This window comes from Nothobranchius furzeri, chromosome 15 (assembly GCF_043380555.1).
Source record: "Nothobranchius furzeri strain GRZ-AD chromosome 15, NfurGRZ-RIMD1, whole genome shotgun sequence".
In the NCBI taxonomy this organism is placed as follows: Eukaryota; Metazoa; Chordata; class Actinopteri; order Cyprinodontiformes; family Nothobranchiidae; genus Nothobranchius; species Nothobranchius furzeri.
In genome coordinates this window covers 14,258,077-14,278,351 of record NC_091755.1, presented here as the reverse complement: position 1 = coordinate 14,278,351, position 20,275 = coordinate 14,258,077, and positions in this window count along the sequence as shown.

The window sequence follows — 20,275 nt, the reverse complement described above, 5'->3', positions numbered from 1 at the left end:
GCCCAAGCATCACGCGGCCCGAGGAGCGTCTTGCCACATGTCAGCACTCGGTCTGACTGAGCGCCTCCAGGAGAGAGGCCCAAGCAAGACGCGCCCCGAGGAGCGTCTTGCCACATGTCAACAATGGGTATGACTGAGGGCCTCCAGGAGAGAGGCCCAAGCAAGACACGCCCCTAGGAGTGTCTTGCCACATGTCACCACTTGGTCTGACTGAGCGCCTCCAGGAGAGAGGCCCAAGCAACACGCGCCCCGAGGAGCGTCAGGCCACATGTCACTACTCAGTCTGACTGAGCGCCTCCAGGAGAGAGGCCAAAGTAAGACGTGCCCCGAGGAGCGTCTTGCCACGTGTCAACACTGGGTCTGATTGAGGGCCTTCTGGAGAGAGGCCCAAGCAAGACGCGCCCCGAGGAGCGTCTTGCCACATGTCAACAATGGGTCTTACTGAGGGCCTCCAGGAGAGAAGCCCAAGCAACACGCGCCCCGAGGAGCTTCTTGCCACATGTCAGCACTCGGTCTGACTGGGCGCCTCCAGGAGAGAGGCCAAAGCAAGACGCGCCCCGAGGAGCGTCTTGACACATGTCAACACTGGGTCTGACAGAGGGCCTCCATGAGAGAGGCCCAAGCAAGACGCGCCCCGAGGAGTGTCTTGCCACATGTCAACACTGGGTCTGACTGAGCGCCTCCAGGAGAGAGGCCCAAGCAAGACGCGCCCCGAGGAGCGTCTTGCCACGTGTCAACACTGGGTCTGACTGAGCGCCTCCAGGAGAGAGGCTCAAGCAAGGTGCGCCCCGAGGAGCGTCTTGCCACGTGTCACCACTGGGTCTGACTGAGCGCCTCCAGGAGAGAGGCCCAAGCAAGACCTGCCCCGAGGAGCGTCTTGCCACATGTCAACAATGGGTCTGACTGAGGGCCTCCAGGAGAGAAGCCCAAGCAAGACGCGCCCCGAGGAGCGTCTTGCCACATGTCAACACTGGGTCTGACTGAGGGCCTCTAGGAGAGAGGTCCAAATAAGACGCGCCCCGAGGAGCGTCTTGCCACATGTCAACAATGGGTCGGACTGAGTGCTTCCAGGAGAGAAGCCCAAGCAAGACACGCCCCGAGGAGCGTATTGACACATGTCAACACTGGGTCGGACTGAGGGCCTCCATGAGAGAAGCCCAAGCAAGACGCGCCCCGAGGAGAGTCTTGCCACATGTCAACACTCGGTCTGACAGAGGGCATTCAGGAGAGAGGCCCAAGCAATACGCGCCCCGAGGAGCGTCTTGCCACATGTCACCACTGGGTCTGAATGAGCGAGTCCAGGAAAGCGGCCCAACCAAGACGCGCCCCGAGGAGCGTCTTGCCACGTGTCAACACTGGGTCTGACTGAGCGCCTCCAGGAGAGAGGCCCAAGCAAGACACGCCCCGAGGAGCGTATTGACACATGTCAACACTGGGTCTGACTGAGGGCCTCAAGGAGAGAGGCCCAAGCAAGATGCGCCCGGAGGAGCGTCTTGCCACATGTCAACACTGGGTCTGAAAGAGGGCCTCCAGGAGAGAGGCCCAAGCACGACGCGCCCCGAGGAGCGTCTTGCCACGTGTCAACACTGGGTCTGACTTAGCGCCTCCTGGAGAGAGGCCCAAGCAAGATGCGCCCCGAGGAGCGTCTTGCCATGTGTCACCACTGGGTCCGACTGAGCTCCTCCAGGAGAGAGGCCCAAGCAAGACGCGCCCCGAAGAGCGTCTTGCCACGTGTCACCACTGGGTCTGATAGAGCACCTCCAGGAGAGAGGCCCCAGCAAGACGCGCCCCGAGGAGCGTCTTGCCTTATGTCAGCACTCGGTCTGACTGAGCGCCTCCAGGAGAGAGGCCCAAGCAAGACACGCCCCGAGGAGCGTCTTGCCACATGTCACTACTCGGTCTGACTGAGCGAATCCAGGAGAGAGGCCCAAGCAAGACGTGTCCCGAGGAGCGTCTTGCCACATGTCAACAATGGGTCTGACTGAGGGCCTCCAGGAGAGAAGCCCAAGCAAGACGCGCCCCGAGGAGTGTCTTGCCACATGTCACCACTGGGTCTGACTGAGCGCCTCCAGGAGAGAGGCCCAAGCAAGACGCGCCCCGAGGAGCGTCTTGCCACATGTCACTACTCAGTCTGAAAGAGGGCCTCCAGGAGAGAGGCCCAAGCAAGACACGCCCCGAGGAGCGTCTTGCCACATGTCACTACTCGGTCTGACTGAGCGAATCCAGGAGAGAGGCCCAAGCAAGACGTGTCCCGAGGAGCGTCTTGCCACATGTCAACAATGGGTCTGACTGAGGGCCTCCAGGAGAGAAGCCCAAGCAAGACGCGCCCCGAGGAGTGTCTTGCCACATGTCACCACTGGGTCTGACTGAGCGCCTCCAGGAGAGAGGCCCAAGCAAGACGCGCCCCGAGGAGCGTCTTGCCACATGTCACCTCTGGTTCTGACTGAGCGCCTCCAGGAGAGAGGCCCAAGCAAGACGCGCCCCCGAGGAGCGTCTTGTCACATGTCAACACTGGGTCTTTCTGAGCGCCTCCAGGAGAGAAGCCCAAGCAAGACGCGCCCCGAGGAGCGTCTTGCCACATGTCAACAATGGGTCTGACTGAGGGCCGCCAGGAGAGAAGCCCAAGCAAGACGCGCCCCGAGGAGCTTCTTGCCACATGTCAGCACTCGGTCTGACTGAGCGCCTCCAGAGGAGAGGCCAAAACAAAACGCGCCCCGAGGAGCGTCTTGACACATGTCAACACTGGGTCTGACAGAGGGCCTCCATGAGAGAGGCCCAAGCAAGACGCGCCCCGAGGAGTGTCTTGCCAAATGTCAACACTGGGTGTGACTGAGCGCCACAGGGAGAGAGGTCCAAGCAAGACGCGCCCCGAGGAGCGTCTTGCCACATGTCACTACTCGGTCTGACTGAGCGCCTCAGGGAGAGAGGTCCAAGCAAGACGCGCCCCGAGGAGCGTCTTGCCACATGTCAACACTGGGTCTGACTGAGTGCCTCCATGAGAGAAGCCCCAGCAAGACGCGCCCTGAGGAGCGTCTTGCCACATGTCACTACTCGGTCTGTTTGAGCGCCTCCAGGAGAGAGGCCCAAGCAAGACGTGCCCCGAGGAGAGTGTTGCCACATGTCAACACTCGGTCTGACAGAGGGCATCCAGGAGAGAGGCCCAAGCAATACACGCCCCGAGGAGCGTCTTGCCACATGTCACCACTGGGTCTGACTGAGCGCCTCCAGGAGAGAGACCCAACCAAGACGCGCCCTGAGGAGCGTCTTGCCACATGCCAACACTGGGTCTGACAGAGGGCCTCCAGGAGAGAGGCCCAAGCAAGACGTGCCCCGAGGAGCGTCTTGCCACATGTCAACACTGGGTCTGACTGAGCGCCTCCAGGAGAGAGGCCCAAGCAAGACGCGCCCGGAGGAGCGTCTTGCCACATGTCAGCACTGGGTCTGACTGAGCGCCTCCAGGAGAGAGGCCCAAGCAAGACACGCCCCGAGGAGCGTATTGACACATGTCAACACTGGGTCGGACTGAGGGCCTCCATGAGAGAAGCCCAAGCAAGACGCGCCCCGAGGAGAGTCTTGCCACATGTCAACCCTCGGTCTGACAGAGGGCATTCAGGAGAGAGGCCCAAGCAATACGCGCCCCGAGGAGCGTCTTGCCACATGTCACCACTGGGTCTGAATGAGCGCGTCCAGGAAAGCGGCCCAACCAAGACGCGCCCCGAGGAGCGTCTTGCCACGTGTCAACACTGGGTCTGACTGAGCGCCTCCAGGAGAGAGGCCCAAGCAAGACACGCCCCGAGGAGCGTCTTGCCATGTGTCACCACTGGGTCTGACTGAGGGCCTCCAGGAGAGAGGCCCAAGCAAGACGCGCCCCGAGGAGCGTCTTGCCACGTGTCACCACTGGGTCTGATAGAGCACCTCCAGGAGAGAGGCCCCAGCAAGACGCGCCCCGAGGAGCGTCTTGCCTTATGTCAGCACTCGGTCTGACTGAGCGCCTCCAGGAGAGAGGCCCAAGCAAGACACGCCCCGAGGAGCGTCTTGCCACATGTCACTACTCGGTCTGACTGAGCGAATCCAGGAGAGAGGCCCAAGCAAGACGTGTCCCGAGGAGCGTCTTGCCACATGTCAACAATGGGTCTGACTGAGGGCCTCCAGGAGAGAAGCCCAAGCAAGACGCGCCCCGAGGAGTGTCTTGCCACATGTCACCACTGGGTCTGACTGAGCGCCTCCAGGAGAGAGGCCCAAGCAAGACGCGCCCCGAGGAGCGTCAGGCCACATGTCACTACTCAGTCTGAAAGAGGGCCTCCAGGAGAGAGGCCCAAGCAAGACGCGCCCCGAGGAGCGTCTTGCCACATGTCAACAATGGGTCTGACTGAGGGCCGCCAGGAGAGAAGCCCAAGCAAGACGCGCCCCGAGGAGCTTCTTGCCACATGTCAGCACTCGGTCTGACTGAGCGCCTCCAGGAGAGAGGCCCAAGCAAGACGCGCCCCGAGGAGCGTCTTGACACATGTCAACACTGGGTCTGACAGAGGGCCTCCATGAGAGAGGCCCAAGCAAGACGCGCCCCGAGGAGTGTCTTGCCAAATGTCAACACTGGGTGTGACTGAGCGCCACAGGGAGAGAGGTCCAAGCAAGACGCGCCCCGAGGAGCGTCTTGCCACATGTCACTACTCGGTCTGACTGAGCGCCTCAGGGAGAGAGGTCCAAGCAAGACGCGCCCCGAGGAGCGTCTTGCCACATGTCAACACTGGGTCTGACTGAGTGCCTCCATGAGAGAAGCCCCAGCAAGACGCGCCCTGAGGAGCGTCTTGCCACATGTCACTACTCGGTCTGTTTGAGCGCCTCCAGGAGAGAGGCCCAAGCAAGACGTGCCCCGAGGAGAGTCTTGCCACATGTCAACACTCGGTCTGACAGAGGGCATCCAGGAGAGAGGCCCAAGCAATACACGCCCCGAGGAGCGTCTTGCCACATGTCACCACTGGGTCTGACTGAGCGCCTCCAGGAGAGAGACCCAACCAAGACGCGCCCTGAGGAGCGTCTTGCCACATGCCAACACTGGGTCTGACAGAGGGCCTCCAGGAGAGAGGCCCAAGCAAGACGTGCCCCGAGGAGCGTCTTGCCACATGTCAACACTGGGTCTGACTGAGCGCCTCCAGGAGAGAGGCCCAAGCAAGACGCGCCCGGAGGAGCGTCTTGCCACATGTCAGCACTGGGTCTGACTGAGCGCCTCCAGGAGAGAGGCCCAAGCAAGACACGCCCCGAGGAGCGTATTGACACATGTCAACACTGGGTCGGACTGAGGGCCTCCATGAGAGAAGCCCAAGCAAGACGCGCCCCGAGGAGAGTCTTGCCACATGTCAACCCTCGGTCTGACAGAGGGCATTCAGGAGAGAGGCCCAAGCAATACGCGCCCCGAGGAGCGTCTTGCCACATGTCACCACTGGGTCTGAATGAGCGCGTCCAGGAAAGCGGCCCAACCAAGACGCGCCCCGAGGAGCGTCTTGCCACGTGTCAACACTGGGTCTGACTGAGCGCCTCCAGGAGAGAGGCCCAAGCAAGACACGCCCCGAGGAGCGTCTTGCCATGTGTCACCACTGGGTCTGACTGAGGGCCTCCAGGAGAGAGGCCCAAGCAAGACGCGCCCCGAGGAGCGTCTTGCCACGTGTCACCACTGGGTCTGATAGAGCACCTCCAGGAGAGAGGCCCCAGCAAGACGCGCCCCGAGGAGCGTCTTGCCTTATGTCAGCACTCGGTCTGACTGAGCGCCTCCAGGAGAGAGGCCCAAGCAAGACACGCCCCGAGGAGCGTCTTGCCACATGTCACTACTCGGTCTGACTGAGCGAATCCAGGAGAGAGGCCCAAGCAAGACGTGTCCCGAGGAGCGTCTTGCCACATGTCAACAATGGGTCTGACTGAGGGCCTCCAGGAGAGAAGCCCAAGCAAGACGCGCCCCGAGGAGTGTCTTGCCACATGTCACCACTGGGTCTGACTGAGCGCCTCCAGGAGAGAGGCCCAAGCAAGACGCGCCCCGAGGAGCGTCAGGCCACATGTCACTACTCAGTCTGAAAGAGGGCCTCCAGGAGAGAGGCCCAAGCAAGACGCGCCCCGAGGAGCGTCTTGCCACATGTCACCTCTGGTTCTGACTGAGCGCCTCCAGGAGAGAGGCCCAAGCAAGACGCGCCCCGAGGAGCGTCTTGTCACATGTCAACACTGGGTCTTTCTGAGCGCCTCCAGGAGAGAAGCCCAAGCAAGACGTGCCCCGAGGAGCGTCTTGCCACATGTCAACAATGGGTCTGACTGAGGGCCGCCAGGAGAGAAGCCCAAGCAAGACGCGCCCCGAGGAGCTTCTTGCCACATGTCAGCACTCGGTCTGACTGAGCGCCTCCAGGACAGAGGCCCAAGCAAGACGCGCCCCGAGGAGCGTCTTGACACATGTCAACACTGGGTCTGACAGAGGGCCTCCATGAGAGAGGCCCAAGCAAGACGCGCCCCGAGGAGTGTCTTGCCAAATGTCAACACTGGGTGTGACTGAGCGCCACAGGGAGAGAGGTCCAAGCAAGACGCGCCCCAAGGAGCGTCTTGCCACATGTCACTACTCGGTCTGACTGAGCGCCTCCATGAGAGAAGCCCCAGCAAGACGCGCCCCGAGGAGCGTCTTGCCACATGTCACTACTCGGTCTGTTTGAGCGCCTCCAGGAGAGAGGCCCAAGCAAGACGTGCCCCGAGGAGAGTCTTGCCACATGTCAACACTCGGTCTGACAGAGGGCATCCAGGAGAGAGGCCCAAGCAATACACGCCCCGAGGAGCGTCTTGCCACATGTCACCACTGGTTCTGACTGAGCGCCTCCAGGAGAGAGGCCCAAGCAAGACGCGCCCCGAGGAGCGTCTTGTCACATGTCAACACTGGGTCTTTCTGAGCGCCTCCAGGAGAGAAGCCCAAGCAAGACGCGCCCCGAGGAGAGTCTTTCCACATGTCAGCACTCGGTCTGACTGAGCGCCTCCAGGAGAGAGGCCCAAGCAAGACGCGCCCAAAGGAGCGTCTTGCAACATGTCAACAATGGGTCTGACTGAGGGCCTCCAGGAGAGAAGCACAAGCATCACGCGGCCCGAGGAGCGTCTTGCCACATGTCAGCACTCGGTCTGACTGAGCGCCTCCAGGAGAGAGGCCAAAGCAAGACGCGCCCTCAGTCAGACCCATTGTTGACATGTGGCAAGACGCTCCTCGGGGCGCGTCTCATTTGGGCCTTTCACCAGAAGGCCCTCAATCAGACCCAGTGCTGACATGTGGCAAGACGCTCCTCGGGGCGCGTCTTGCTTGGGCTTCTCTCCTGGATGCCCTCAGTAAGACCCATTGTTGACATGTGGCAAGACGCTCCTCGGGGCGCGTCTTGCTTGGGCCTCTCTCCTGGAGGCGCTCAGTCAGACTGAGTAGTGACATGTGGCCTGACGCTCCTCGGGGCGCGTGTTGCCTGGGCCTCCCTTCTGGAGGCGCTCAGTCAGACCAAGTGGTGACATGTGGCAAGACACTCCTCGGGGCGCGTCTTGCTTGGGCCTCTCTCCTGGAGGCCCTCTGTCAGACCCAGTGTTGACATGTGTCAAGACGCTCCTCGGGGCGCGTCTTGCTTGGGCTTCTCTCCTGGAGGCCCTCAGTCAGACCCATTGTTGACATGTGGCAAGACGCTCCTTGGGGCGCGTCTTGCTTGGGCCTCTCTCCTGGAGGCGCTCAGTCAGACCGAGTGCTGACATGTGGCAAGACGCTCCTCGGGCCGCGTGTTGCTTGGGCCTCTCTCCTGGAGGCCCTCAGTCAGACCCATTGTTGACATGTGGCAAGACGCTCCTCGGGGCGCGTCTTGCTTGGGCCTCTCTCCTGGAGGCCCTCAGTCAGACCCATTGTTGACATGTGGCAAGACGCTCCTCAGGGCGCGTGTTGCTTGGGCCTCTCTCCTGGAGGCGCTCAGTCAGACCGAGTGCTGACATAAGGCAAGAAGCTCCTCGGGGCGCGTCTTGCTGGGGCCTCTCTCCTGGAGGCGCTCAATCAGACCCAGTGCTGACATGTGGCAAGATGCTCCTCGGGGCGCGTCTTGCTTGGGCCTCTCTCCTGGAGGCGCTCAGTCAGACTGAGTAGTGACATGTGGCCTGACGCTCCTCGGGGCGCGTCTTGCTTGGGCCTCTCTCCTGGAGGCGCTCAGTCAGACCCAGTGGTGACATGTGGCAAGACACTCCTCGGGGCGCGTCTTGCTTGGGCCTCTCTCCTGGAGGCCATCTGTCAGACCCAGTGTTGACATGTGGCAAGACGCTCCTCGGGGCGCGTCTTGCTTGGGCCTCTCTCCTGGAAGCGCTCAGTCAGACTGAGTAGTGACATGTGGCCTGACGCTCCTCGGGGCGCGTGTTGCTTGGGCCTCCCTCCTGGAGGCGCTCAGTCAGACCAAGTGGTGACATGTGGCAAGACACTCCACGGGGCGCGTCTTGCTCTGGCCTCTCTCCTGGAGGCCCTCTGTCAGACCCAGAGTTGACATGTGTCAAGACGCTCCTCGGGGCGCGTCTTGCTTGGGCTTCTCTCCTGGAGGCCCTCAGTCAGACCCATTGTTGACATGTGGCAAGACGCTCCTCGGGGTGCATCTTGCTTGGGCCTCTCTCCTGGAGGCGCTCAGTCAGACCGAGTGCTGACATGTGGCAAGACGCTCCTCGGGCCGCGTGTTGCTTGGGCTTCTCTCCTGGAGGCCCTCAGTCAGACCCATTGTTGACATGTGGCAAGACGCTCCTCGGGGCGCGTCTTGCTTGGGCCTCTCTCCTGGAGGCGCTCAGTCAGACCGAGTGCTGACATAAGGCAAGAAGCTCCTCGGGGCGCGTCTTGCTGGGGCCTCTCTCCTGGAGGCGCTCAGTCAGACCCAGTGCTGACATGTGGCAAGATGCTCCTCGGGGCGCGTCTTGCTTGGGCCTCTCTCCTGGAGGCGCTCAGTCAGACTGAGTAGTGACATGTGGCCTGACGCTCCTCGGGGCGTGTCTTGCTTGGGCCTCTCTCCTGGAGGCGCTCAGTCAGACCCAGTGGTGACATGTGGCAAGACACTCCTCGGGGCGCATCTTGCTTGGGCCTCTCTCCTGGAGGCCCTCTGTCAGACCCAGTGTTGACATGTGTCAAGACGCTCCTCGGGGCGCGTCTTGCTTGGGCTTCTCTCCTGGAGGCCCTCAGTCAGACCCATTGTTGACATGTGGCAAGACGCTCCTCGGGGCGCGTCTTGCTTGGGCTTCTCTCCTGGAGGCGCTCAGACAGACCCAGTGTTGACATGTGACAAGATGCTCCTCGGGGCGCGTCTTGCTTGGGACTCTCTCCTGGAGGCGCTCAGTCAGACCCAGAGGTGACATGTGGCAAGACGCTCCTCGGGGCGCGTCTTGCTTGGGCTTCTCTCCTGGAGGCCCTCAGTCAGACCCATTGTTGACATGTGGCAAGACGCTCCTCGGGGCGCGTCTTGCTTGGGCCTTTCTCCAGAAGGCCCTCAATCAGACCCAGTGTAAACACGTGGCAAGACGCTCCTCGGGGCGCGTCTTACTTGGGGCTCTCTCCTGGAGGCGCTCAGTCAGACCAAGTGGTGACATGTGGCAAGATACTCCTCGGGGCGCGTCTTGCTTGGGCCTCTCTCCTGGAGGCCCTCTGTCAGACCCAGTGTTGACATGTGGCAAGACACTCCTCGGGGCGCGTCTTGCTTGGGCCTCTCTCATGGAGGCCCTCTGTCAGACCCAGTGTTGAAATGTGTCAAGACGCTCCTCGGGGCGCGTCTTGCTTGTCACTACTCGGTCTGACTGAGCGCCTCCAGGAGAGAGGTCCAAGCAAGACGTGCCCCGAGGAGCGTCTTGCCACATGTCAACAATGGGTCTGACTGAGGGCCTCCAGGAGAGAAGCCCAAGCAAGAAGCGCCCCGAGGAGCGTCTTGCCACATGTCAATACTGGGTCTGACTGAGCGCCTCCAGGAGAGAGGCCCAAGCAAGACGCGCCCCGCGGAGCGTCAGGCCACATGTCACTACTCAGTCTGACTGAGCGCCTCCAGGAGAGAGGCCCAAGCGAGACGCGCCCCGAGGAGCGTCTTGCCACATGTCACCACTTGGTCTGACTGAGCGCCTCCAGGAGAGAGGCCCAAGCAACACGCGCCCCGAGGAGCGTCTTGCCACGTGTCAACACTGGGTCTGACTGAGCGCCTCCAGGAGAGAGGCCCAAGCAAGATGCGCCCCGAGGAGCGTCTTGCCACGTGTCACCACTGGGTCTGACTGAGCGCCTCCAGGAGAGAGGCCCAAGAAAGACGCGCCCCGAGGAGCGTCTTGCCACGTGTCACCACTGGGTCTGATTGAGCACCTCCAGGAGAGAGGCCCAAGCAACACGCGCCCCGAGGAGCGTCTTGCCACGTGTCATCACTGGGTCTGACTGAGCGCCTCCAGGAGAGAGGCCCAAGCAAGATGCGCCCCGAGGAGTGTCTTGCCACGTGTCACCACTGGGTCTGACTTAGCGCCTCCAGGAGAGAGGCCCAAGAAAGACGCGCCCCGAGGAGCGTCTTGCCACGTGTCACCACTGGGTCTGATTGAGCGCCTCCAGGAGAGAGGCCCCAGCAAGACGCGCCCCGAGGAGCGTCTTGCCTTATGTCACTACTCGGTCTGACTGAGCGCCTCCAGGAGAGAGGTCCAAGCAAGACGTGCCCCGAGGAGCGTCTTGCCACATGTCAACAATGGGTCTGACTGAGGGCCTCCAGGAGAGAAGCCCAAGCAAGACGCGCCCCGAGGAGCGTCTTGCCACATGTCAATACTGGGTCTGACTGAGCGCCTCCAGGAGAGAGGCCCAAGCAAGACGCGCCCCGCGGAGCGTCAGGCCACATGTCACTACTCAGTCTGACTGAGCGCCTCCAGGAGAGAGGCCCAAGCGAGACGCGCCCGAGGAGAGTCTTGCCACATGTCAACACTGGGTCTGATTGAGGGCCTTCTGGAGAGAGGCCCAAGCAAGACGCGCCCCGAGGAGCTTCTTGCCACATGTCAACAATGGGTCTTACTGAGGGCCTCCAGGAGAGAGGCCCAAGCAAGATGCGCCCAGAGGAGCGTCTTGCCACATGTCAACACTGGGTCTGACAGAGGGCCTCCAGGAGAGAGGCCCAAGCAAGACGCGCCCCGAGGAGCGTCTTGCCACATGTCACCTCTGGTTCTGACTGAGCGCCTCCAGGAGAGAGGCCCAAGCAAGACGCGCCCCGAGGAGCGTCTTGCCACATGTCAACAATGGGTCTGACTGAGGGCCTCCAGGAAAGAAGCCCAAGCAACACTCGGCCCGAGGAGCGTCTTGCCACATGTCAGCACTCGGTCTGACTGAGCGCCTCCAGGAGAGAGGCCCAAGCAAGACGCGCCCCGAGGAGCATCTTGACACATGTCTCCTCCGGGTCTCACTGAGCGCCTCCAGGAGAGAGGCCCAAGCAAGACGTGCCCCGAGGAGCGTCTTGCCACATGTCAACACTGGGTCTGACTGAGTGCCTCCATGAGAGAAGCCCCAGCAAGACGCGCCCCGAGGAGCATCTTGCCACTTGTCAACACTGGGTCTGACTGAGCGCCTCCAGGAGAGAGGCCCAAGCAAGAAGCGCCCCGAGGAGCGTCTTGCCACATGTCAACACTGGGTCCGATTGAGGGCCTTCTGGAGAGAGGCCCAAGCAAGAAGCGCCCCGAGGAGCGTCTTGCCACATGTCAACAATGGGTCTGACTGAGGGCCTCCAGGAGAGAAGCCCCAGCAAGACGCGCCCCGAGGATCGTCTTGCCACATGTCAGCACTCGGTCACACTGAGTGCCTCCAGGAGAGAGGCCCAAGCAAGACGTGCCCCGAGGAGCGTCTTGCCACATGTCAACACTGGGTCTGACGGAGCGCCTCCAGGAGAGAGGCCCAAGCAAGACGCGCCCCGAGGAGCATCTTGACACATGTCTCCTCCGGGTCTCACTGAGCGCCTCCAGGAGAGAGGCCCAAGCAAGACGTGCCCCGAGGAGCGTCTTGCCACATGTCAACACTGGGTCTGACTGAGTGCCTCCATAAGAGAAGCCCCAGCAAGACGCGCCCCGAGGAGCATCTTGCCACATGTCAACACTGGGTCTGACTGAGCGCCTCCAGGAGAGAGGCCCAAGCAGGACGCGCCCCGAGGAGCGTCTTGTCACATGTCACTACTCGGTCTGACTGAGCGCCTCCAGGAGAGAGGCCCAAGCAAGACGTGCCCCGAGGAGCGTCTTGCCACATGTCAACACTGGGTCTGACTGAGGGCCTCCATGAGAGAAGCCCAAGCACGACGCGCCCCGAGGAGAGTCTTGCCACATGTCAACAATGGGTCTGACTGAGGGCCTCCAGGAGAGAAGCCCAAGCAAGACGCGCCCCGAGGAGCGTCTTGCCACATGTCAGCACTCGGTCTGACTGAGCGCCTCCAGGAGAGAGGCCCAAGCAAGACGTGCCCCGAGGAGCGTCTTGCCACATGTCAACACTGGGTCTGACTGAGCGCCTCCAGGAGAGAGGCCCAAGCAAGACGCGCCCCGAGGAGCGTCTTGCCACATGTGAACACTGGGTCTGACTGAGCGCCTCCATGAGAGAGGCCCAAGCAAGACGCGCCCGGAGGAGCGTCTTGCCACATGTCAGCACTCGGTCTGACTGAGCGCCTCCAGGAGAGAGGCCCAAGCAAGACGCACCCCGAGGAGCATCTTGACACATGTCTCCTCTGGGTCTGACTGAGCGCCTCCAGGAGAGAGGCCCAAGCAAGACGTGCCCCGAGGAGCGTCTTGCCACATGTCAACACTGGGTCTGACTGAGGGCCTCCATGAGAGAAGCCCCAGCAAGACGTGCCCCGAGGAGCATCTTGCCACTTGTCAACACTGGGTCTGACTGAGAACCTCCAGGAGAGAGGCCCAAGCAAGACGCGCCCCGAGGAGCGTCTTGCCACATGTCAACACTGGGTCTGACTGAGCGCCTCCAGGAGAGAGGCCCAAGCAAGACGCGCCCCGAGGAGCGTCTTGTCACATGTCAACAATGGGTCTGACTGAGGGCCTCCAGGAGAGAAGCCCAAGCAAGAAGCGCCCCGAGGAGCTTCTTGCCACCTGTCAACACTGGGTCTGACTGAGCGCCTCCAGGAGAGAGGCCCAAGCAAGACGCGCCCCGAGGAGCGTCTTGTCACATGTCAACAATGGGTCTGACTGAGGGCCTCCAGGAGAGAAGCCCAAGCAAGAAGCGCCCCGAGGAGCTTCTTGCCACATGTCAACACTGGGTCTGACTGAGCGCCTCCAGGAGAGAGGCCCAAGCAAGACACGCCCCGAGGAGCGTCTTGACACATGTCAACACTGGGTCTGACTGAGGGCCTCCATGAGAGAGGCCCAAGCAATACGCGCCCCGAGGAGCGTCTTGCCACATGTCAGCACTCGGTCTGACTGAGCGCCTCCAGGAGAGAGGCCCAAGCAAGAAGCGCCCCGAGGAGCGTCTTGCCACGTGTCAACACTGGGTCTGATTGAGGGCCTTCTGGAGAGAGGCCCAAGCAAGACGCGCCCCGAGGAGCGTCTTGCCACATGTCAACAATGGGTCTGACCGAGGGCCTCCAGGAGAGAAGCCCAAGCAAGACGCGCCCCGAGGAGCTTCTTGCCACATGTCAGCACTCGGTCTGACTGAGCGCCTCCAGGAGAGAGGCCCAAGCAAGACACGCCCAGAGGAGCGTCTTGCCAAATGTCAGCACTCGGTAGTACTGAGCGCCTCCAGGAGAGAGGCCCAAGCAAGACGCGCCCCGAGGAGCATCTTGACACATGTCTCTTCTGGGTCTGACTGAGCGCCTCCAGGAGAGAGGCCCAAGCAAGACGTGCCCCGAGGAGCGTCTTGCCACATGTCAACACTGGGTCTGACTGAGGGCCTCCATGAGAGAAGCCCCAGCAAGACGTGCCCCGAGGAGCATCTTGCCACTTGTCAACATTGGGTCTGACTGAGAACCTCCAGGAGAGAGGCCCAAGCAAGACGCGCCCCGAGGAGCGTCTTGCCACATGTCAACACTGGGTCTGACTGAGCGCCTCCAGGAGAGAGGCCCAAGCAAGACGCGCCCCGAGGAGCGTCTTGTCACATGTCAACAATGGGTCTGACTGAGGGCCTCCAGGAGAGAAGCCCAAGCAAGAAGCGCCCCGAGGAGCTTCTTGCCACATGTCAACACTGGGTCTGACTGAGCGCCTCCAGGAGAGAGGCCCAAGCAAGACACGCCCCGAGGAGCGTCTTGACACATGTCAACACTGGGTCTGACTGAGGGCCTCCAGGAGAGAGGCCCAAATAAGACGTGCCCCGAGGAGCTTCTTGCCACATGTCAACAATGGGTCTTACTGAGGGCCTCCAGGAGAGAGGCCCAAGCAAGATGCGCCCAGAGGAGCGTCTTGCCACATGTCAACACTGGGTCTGACTGAGCGCCTCCAGGAGAGAGGCCCAAGCAAGACGCGCCCCGAGGAGCGTCTTGTCACATGTCAACAATGGGTCTGACTGAGGGCCTCCAGGAGAGAAGCCCAAGCAAGAAGCGCCCCGAGGAGCTTCTTGCCACATGTCAACACTGGGTCTGACTGAGCGCCTCCAGGAGAGAGGCCCAAGCAAGACACGCCCCGAGGAGCGTCTTGACACATGTCAACACTGGGTCTGACTGAGGGCCTCCATGAGAGAAGCCCAAGCAAGACGCGCCCCGAGGAGAGTCTTGCCACATGTCAACACTGGGTCTGACAGAGGGCATCCAGGAGAGAGGCCCAAGCAATACGCGCCCCGAGGAGCGTCTTGCCACATGTCAGCACTCGGTCTGACTGAGCGCCTCCAGGAGAGAGGCCCAAGCAAGAAGCGCCCCGAGGAGCGTCTTGCCACGTGTCAACACTGGGTCTGATTGAGGGCCTTCTGGAGAGAGGCCCAAGCAAGACGCGCCCCGAGGAGCGTCTTGCCACATGTCAACAATGGGTCTGACCGAGGGCCTCCAGGAGAGAAGCCCAAGCAAGACGCGCCCAGAGGAGCTTCTTGCCACATGTCAGCACTCGGTCTGACTGAGCGCCTCCAGGAGAGAGGCCCAAGCAAGACACGCCCAGAGGAGCGTCTTGCCAAATGTCAGCACTCGGTAGTACTGAGCGCCTCCAGGAGAGAGGCCCAAGCAAGACGCGCCCCGAGGAGCATCTTGACACATGTCTCTTCTGGGTCTGACTGAGCGCCTCCAGGAGAGAGGCCCAAGCAAGACGTGCCCCGAGGAGCGTCTTGCCACATGTCAACACTGGGTCTGACTGAGGGCCTCCATGAGAGAAGCCCCAGCAAGACGTGCCCCGAGGAGCATCTTGCCACTTGTCAACACTGGGTCTGACTGAGAACCTCCAGGAGAGAGGCCCAAGCAAGACGCGCCCCGAGGAGCGTCTTGCCACATGTCAACACTGGGTCTGACTGAGCGCCTCCAGGAGAGAGGCCCAAGCAAGACGCGCCCCGAGGAGCGTCTTGTCACATGTCAACAATGGGTCTGACTGAGGGCCTCCAGGAGAGAAGCCCAAGCAAGAAGCGCCCCGAGGAGCTTCTTGCCACATGTCAACACTGGGTCTGACTGAGCGCCTCCAGGAGAGAGGCCCAAGCAAGACACGCCCCGAGGAGCGTCTTGACACATGTCAACACTGGGTCTGACTGAGGGCCTCCAGGAGAGAGGCCCAAATAAGACGTGCCCCGAGGAGCTTCTTGCCACATGTCAACAATGGGTCTTACTGAGGGCCTCCAGGAGAGAGGCCCAAGCAAGATGCGCCCAGAGGAGCGTCTTGCCACATGTCAACACTGGGTCTGACAGAGGGCCTCCAGGAGAGAGGCCCAAGCAAGACGCGCCCCGAGGAGCGTCTTGCCACATGTCACCTCTGGTTCTGACTGAGCGCCTCCAGGAGAGAGGCCCAAGCAAGACGCGCCCCGAGGAGCGTCTTGCCACATGTCAACAATGGGTCTGACTGAGGGCCTCCAGGAAAGAAGCCCAAGCAACACTCGGCCCGAGGAGCGTCTTGCCACATGTCAGCACTCGGTCTGACTGAGCGCCTCCAGGAGAGAGGCCCAAGCAAGACGCGCCCCGAGGAGCATCTTGACACATGTCTCCTCCGGGTCTCACTGAGCGCCTCCAGGAGAGAGGCCCAAGCAAGACGTGCCCCGAGGAGCGTCTTGCCACATGTCAACACTGGGTCTGACTGAGTGCCTCCATGAGAGAAGCCCCAGCAAGACGCACCCCGAGGAGCATCTTGCCACTTGTCAACACTGGGTCTGACTGAGCGCCTCCAGGAGAGAGGCCCAAGCAAGAAGCGCCCCGAGGAGCGTCTTGCCACATGTCAACACTGGGTCCGATTGAGGGCCTTCTGGAGAGAGGCCCAAGCAAGACGCGCCCCGAGGAGCGTCTTGCCACATGTCAACAATGGGTCTGACTGAGGGCCTCCAGGAGAGAAGCCCCAGCAAGACGCGCCCCGAGGATCGTCTTGCCACATGTCAGCACTCGGTCTGACTGAGTGCCTCCAGGAGAGAGGCCCAAGCAAGACGTGCCCCGAGGAGCGTCTTGCCACATGTCAACACTGGGTCTGACGGAGCGCCTCCAGGAGAGAGGCCCAAGCAAGACGCGCCCCGAGGAGCATCTTGACACATGTCTCCTCCGGGTCTCACTGAGCGCCTCCAGGAGAGAGGCCCAAGCAAGACGTGCCCCGAGGAGCGTCTTGCCACATGTCAACACTGGGTCTGACTGAGTGCCTCCATAAGAGAAGCCCCAGCAAGACGCGCCCCGAGGAGCATCTTGCCACATGTCAACACTGGGTCTGACTGAGCGCCTCCAGGAGAGAGGCCCAAGCAGGACGCGCCCCGAGGAGCGTCTTGTCACATGTCACTACTCGGTCTGACTGAGCGCCTCCAGGAGAGAGGCCCAAGCAAGACGTGCCCCGAGGAGCGTCTTGCCACAAGTCAACACTGGGTCTGACTGAGGGCCTCCATGAGAGAAGCCCAAGCACGACGCGCCCCGAGGAGAGTCTTGCCACATGTCAACAATGGGTCTGACTGAGGGCCTCCAGGAGAAAAGCCCAAGCAAGACGCGCCCCGAGGAGCGTCTTGCCAAATGTCAGCACTCGGTCTGACTGAGCGCCTCCAGGAGAGAGGCCCAAGCAAGACGTGCCCCGAGGAGCGTCTTGCCACATGTCAACACTGGGTCTGACTGAGCGCCTCCAGGAGAGAGGCCCAAGCAAGACGCGCCCCGAGGAGCGTCTTGCCACATGTGAACACTGAGTCTGACTGAGCGCCTCCATGAGAGAGGCCCAAGCAAGACGCGCCCGGAGGAGCGTCTTGCCACATGTCAGCACTCGGTCTGACTGAGCGCCTCCAGGAGAGAGGCCCAAGCAAGACGCACCCCGAGGAGCATCTTGACACATGTCTCCTCTGGGTCTGACTGAGCGCCTCCAGGAGAGAGGCCCAAGCAAGACGTGCCCCGAGGAGCGTCTTGCCACATGTCAACACTGGGTCTGACTGAGGGCCTCCATGAGAGAAGCCCCAGCAAGACGTGCCCCGAGGAGCATCTTGCCACTTGTCAACACTGGGTCTGACTGAGAACCTCCAGGAGAGAGGCCCAAGCAAGACGCGCCCCGAGGAGCGTCTTGCCACATGTCAACACTGGGTCTGACTGAGCGCCTCCAGGAGAGAGGCCCAAGCAAGACGCGCCCCGAGGAGCGTCTTGTCACATGTCAACAATGGGTCTGACTGAGGGCCTCCAGGAGAGAAGCCCAAGCAAGAAGCGCCCCGAGGAGCTTCTTGCCACATGTCAACACTGGGTCTGACTGAGCGCCTCCAGGAGAGAGGCCCAAGTAAGACACGCCCCGAGGAGCGTCTTGACACATGTCAACACTGGGTCTGACTGAGGGCCTCCATGAGAGAAGCCCAAGCAAGACGCGCCCCGAGGAGAGTCTTGCCACATGTCAACACTGGGTCTGACAGAGGGCATCCAGGAGAGAGGCCCAAGCAATACGCGCCCCGAGGAGCGTCTTGCCACATGTCAACAATGGGTCTGACCGAGGGCCTCCAGGAGAGAAGCCCAAGCAAGACGCGCCCCGAGGAGCTTCTTGCCACATGTCAGCACTCGGTCTGACTGAGCGCCTCCAGGAGAGAGGCCCAAGCAAGACACGCCCAGAGGAGCGTCTTGCCAAATGTCAGCACTCGGTAGTACTGAGCGCCTCCAGGAGAGAGGCCCAAGCAAGACGCGCCCCGAGGAGCATCTTGACACATGTCTCTTCTGGGTCTGACTGAGCGCCTCCAGGAGAGAGGCCCAAGCAAGACGTGCCCCGAGGAGCGTCTTGCCACATGTCAACACTGGGTCTGACTGAGGGCCTCCATGAGAGAAGCCCCAGCAAGACGTGCCCCGAGGAGCATCTTGCCACTTGTCAACACTGGGTCTGACTGAGAACCTCCAGGAGAGAGGCCCAAGCAAGACGCGCCCCGAGGAGCGTCTTGCCACATGTCAACACTGGGTCTGACTGAGCGCCTCCAGGAGAGAGGCCCAAGCAAGACGCGCCCCGAGGAGCGTCTTGTCACATGTCAACAATGGGTCTGACTGAGGGCCTCCAGGAGAGAAGCCCAAGCAAGAAGCGCCCCGAGGAGCTTCTTGCCACATGTCAACACTGGGTCTGACTGAGCGCCTCCAGGAGAGAGGCCCAAGCAAGACACGCCCCGAGGAGCGTCTTGACACATGTCAACACTGGGTCTGACTGAGGGCCTCCAGGAGAGAGGCCCAAATAAGACGTGCCCCGAGGAGCGTCTTGCCACATGTCAACAATGGGTCTGACTGAGGGCCTCCAGGAGAGAAGCCCAAGCAAGACGCGCCCCGAGGAGCGTCTTGCCACATGTCAGCACTCGGTCTGACTGAGCGCCTCCAGGAGAGAGGCCCAAGCAAGACGCGCCCCGAGGAGAGTCTTGCCACATGTGAACACTGGGTCTGACTGAGCGCCTCCAGGAGAGAGGCCCAAGCAAGACGCGCCCGGAGGTGCGTCTTGCCACATGTCAGCACTCGGTGTGACTGAGCGCCTCCAGGGAAGAGGCCCAAGCAAGACGCGCCCCGAGGAGCGTCTTGACACATTTCTCCTCTGGGTCTGACTGAGCGCCTCCAGGAGAGAGGCCCAAGCAAGACGTGCCCCGAGGAGCGTCTTGCCACATGTCAACACTGGGTCTGACTGAGTGCCTCCATGAGAGAAGCCCCAGCAAGACGCGCCCCGAGGAGCGTCTTGCCAAATGTCAACACTGGGTCTGACTGAGGGCCTCCATGAGAGAAGCCCAAGCAAGACGTGCCCCGAGGAGAGTCTTGCCACATGTCAACAATGGGTCTGACTGAGGGCCTCCAGGAGAGAAGCCCAAGCAAGACGCGCCCCGAGGAGCGTCTTGCCACATGTCAGCACTCGGTCTGACTGAGCGCCTCCAGGAGAGAGGCCCAAGCAAGACGTGCCCCGAGGAGCGTCTTGCCACATGTCAACACTGGGTCTGACTGAGCGCCTCCAGGAGAGAGGCCCAAGCAAGACGCGCCCCGAGGAGCGTCTTGCCACATGTGAACACTGGGTCTGACTGAGCGCCTCCAGGAGAGAGGCCCAAGCAAGACGCGCCCGGAGGAGCGTCTTGCCACATGTCAGCACTCGGTCTGACTGAGCGCCTCCAGGAGAGAGGCCCAAGCAAGACGCGCCCCGAGGAGCATCTTGACACATGTCTCCTCTGGGTCTGACTGAGCGCCTCCAGGAGAGAGGCCCAAGCAAGACGTGCCCCGAGGAGCGTCTTGCCACATGTCAACACTGGGTCTGACTGAGGGCCTCCATGAGAGAAGCCCCAGCAAGACGTGCCCCGAGGAGCATCTTGCCACTTGTCAACACTGGGTCTGACTGAGAACCTCCAGGAGAGAGGCCCAAGCAAGACGCGCCCCGAGGAGCTTCTTGCCACATGTCAACACTGGATCTGACTGAGCGCCTCCAGGAGAGAGGCCCAAGCAAGACGCGCCCCGAGGAGCATCTTGACACATGTCTCCTCTGGGTCTGACTGTGCGCCTCCAGGAGAGAGGCCCAAGCAAGACGTGCCCCGAGGAGCATCTTGCCACATGTCAACACTGGGTCTGACTGAGTCCCTCCATGAGAGAAGCCCCAGCAAGACGCGCCCCGAGGAGCGTCTTGCCACATGTCAACACTGGGTCTGACTGAGCACATCCAGGAGAGAGGCCCAAGCAAGACGCGCCCCGAGGAGCGTCTTGCCACATGTCAACACTGGGTCTGACTGAGCGCC